This window comes from Triticum urartu, chromosome 4A, assembly GCF_056163025.1.
Source record: "Triticum urartu cultivar PI428250 chromosome 4A, HENAU_Tu73, whole genome shotgun sequence".
Classification (NCBI taxonomy): domain Eukaryota; kingdom Viridiplantae; phylum Streptophyta; class Magnoliopsida; order Poales; family Poaceae; genus Triticum; species Triticum urartu.
In genome coordinates this window covers 579,875,115-579,878,113 of record NC_141876.1, presented here as the reverse complement: position 1 = coordinate 579,878,113, position 2,999 = coordinate 579,875,115, and the positions used below count along the sequence as shown (strand labels likewise).

At 50.0% G+C, this 2,999-nt stretch overlaps 1 non-coding gene across 1 annotated transcript; it reads right to left on the bottom strand.

Annotated features, from left to right (window-relative positions):
* Positions 1-680: 680 nt before the first annotated feature.
* Positions 681-815, bottom strand: LOC125555136 (small nucleolar RNA Z247). Its single transcript, XR_007304565.1, has one exon. It is a non-coding gene; the product is annotated as a small nucleolar RNA Z247 (small nucleolar RNA).
* Between the last annotated feature and the right edge of the window lie 2,184 nt (positions 816-2,999).

Genomic DNA, 2,999 nt, shown 5'->3' with positions numbered 1-2,999 from the left:
CCTTTATAAAAAAAGTAACGAGGGTGAGTTTCAAAGAAGACATTATTATCAGTGGCTAAACGAGACATAGAGGCAAGGTTTTTGTCGGCTTGAGGAACATGAAGAACATCTTTTAAGACTAGATCACGTTTAAGCATAGGGGAATTAATATAAGCTTGACCAATGTGTCTAATATCCATACCTCCACTGCTTGCGGTGTGAATCCGATCATTGCCGTGATATTTTTCATGGAGAGCAAGCTGCTCTAGCTCACTTGTGACATGATCCGTAGCGCCGGAGTCAACATACCACACTCCTTATCCTCCTTGATCACGCATAGCTGCAGTAACTTGACGAGAATCTGGAACGAAGTCTTCATCATAGCGGTGCCAGCAGTCCAAAACCTAACGGCCGGCCTTCTTGCAGAGTTGACAGCGAGGACGACCGCGAGAGGAGGAGGAGGAGCGGCGGCTAGTGTTGTTGTTGAAGCCACCGCCCCCTGTTCTGTTGGAGGAGTTGTTGTAGCTGCCGCCTCCTGTGGTGCCGTAGTAGTTGGTGTAGCCGCTGTCGCCCTGGGAGTTGCCACGCCCGCGCCCACCGCCGCATTGCGCGTGGTAACCGCGCCCACGGCCGCGTCCACGCGAAACGGCGTTGGCAGAAGATTGGAGAAAAGCGGCGCCATGAAGAAGACTGAGGCGGGCGTCGAAGCTCAGGAGCTGACTATACAGCTCCTAGACGGTGATCGGCTCCACCCGAGCGGCAAGGGCCGAGACGACTGGATTATAATCCATGTCAAGTCCGGCCAAGATCTTGGACATGATCTCCAGATCGGAGAGCGCGGCGGCAGTGCATGCAACTTCGTCGGTGAGGCTCTTAATCTTGCCAAGATACTCTGCCATAGTCATGTTACCTTTTTGCAGGTTCGTAAGCTCGATGCGAGTGTTGATGGCTTGCGCTTGGCTCTGGGCGACGAACATGTCGTGGATGGCGCGCCAGACTTCTGCCGGCGTCTGGAGCGTGGCCACCTGCGCAAGGATGTCGCGGGAGAGGGAGCCCATCAAGTAACCTTGGATTTGTTGCTGCTGTGCGTACCAGAGGGATCTAGCAAAGTTCACCACCTGTTCTTCTTTGCCGTCCTTGGTAACGGTGAGGGTGGGCGGCGGCACTGGGCTCTTCGCGTCAAGATGGTGCTCCATCTGCGCGCCCTTTATCTGGGGTAGGACGATGGCCTTCCAGAGGAGGAAGTTGCCTCTCGTCAGCTTCTCTTGCGGCGGCGATCCGAGGAAGGAGTTGATGGAGCTGGAGGTGGATGAAGATGCAAAGGTGGAGGAGGAGGAGGTGTCGGTGGTGAGGGCACCCATGGTGCTCGGCGTCATGCAGTCGGAGGTGGTGGACATAACTGCGGTCGCCTGGGGTAGCTAGATGCGATCTCTATTCGATCTGTCGAGGAAGAGGCTCTGTTACCATGTGAAACTAGATGAAAGCGTTGAACCCTTTGCTCGGGCCGCGGTTGTATATATATGATGTGTGCCGTGTCTTAAAAGAATAGAGTTCGAGGAGATCGATCATGTTCGGTACAGGAGGTTTGAGGAGATAGAGCAGAAGAAGGGATAGAAAGAGATACAAGTTAAACACCTTTCCTATCCCTATACAACATCTTCTAACATTTAGTACGCCAAGGCCACCATACTCGCGAGGACGACACACCACCTCCCAGTTGACCTTGCATTTGGCACCCGTCGTCTTATCCGAGCCAGACCACAGAAACGCTCGCTCAATCTTGTTGAGGTTTCGTAAAGTGCTCGGTAGCACAACGAGAGGCGTGATGGAGTACACCGCCTGGGAGGAGACAACCGACTTGACCAGAGTCGTACGGCCGATGGTGGTAATATTTTGGCCCTCCCAAGTGACCAACTTTCCAGCTGCTTTGTCTTCAAGATATTGGAAATCCACATTCCTAAGCTTCCAGACCGAGAGTGGGAGGCCCAAATATTTCACAGGGAAAGAAGCCCTTACAGCCGGCATGCCATGAAGGATATGGTCCAAGTCAAGGTGGTTGCAGCAAATGGGCACAACAGAACTTTTGTGGAAGTTGGCGTGGAGGCCCGTGACCTCGCCCAAACTCCTTGAGATAGCAGAGAAGTTCTTGATGTCCCTCTTGATCGGAGCCAGGAAAACAGTTGCATCATCCGCATACAAAGAAGTTTGCACCATGGCACCACGACCACGAAGCTTGCGGAGAAGGCCTCGGTGTGCTGCAAGATCAAGGATTCGATGATTGCAGTGTTATTTCACTACTACACTTGGTCCTTGGCGACACAATGCCTTTGCTTGGATGTATGTACTATGTGTCCATCCGTCTCGTTGATTAGCAGTAGTGAGCATGATATCTGCTTGTTCAACTCTCAAATGGAAAATGTAGTTCGAGCGACTCAATTCCAAGCATATCATCCTCCAAGTAAGGACTTGTCTGTGACAAACAAGCAAAGAGCATTACCATGAAGACATTTACTCCATGCATACCACTTATAATTAAGGCAAGAATAATGATAAAAATCTTGGGAAGGGAAGGCCAACAAACCACACACGACGGGAGCTCGCCATGTGAATTGCTACTTATTTATTAGCAAGTTAATATAGGCTTCTTTGAGGATCGACATGATAATGCTAGAAACCAATAGGCACTGAGGATTCACAGAACATATTAAGCTTAATTTTATCAGCAATTGTAGAGCCACCTAGTACTGCTGGGTTGCTCATTTGCACCTTCCATTTCTATGATATCACGTAATATATCCCCAATAAAAGGTCGTTTGTAGGGGTCATTTTCCTGGTAGCGCAGCCCTATTTCAATGCATTTAGTTACTTGGTGGTAACCCAATGGTTTTTCTTTCCATGATTTTTCCATCTGTGCCTCCATCTTCTCAGTACCTGTCATTTCACAAAGTTAAGGGCAACGAATAAAAATATTCAACTTAAAGTCAAAATGGTGCGTGTGTTGGGATATCCTCCTCGTGTGG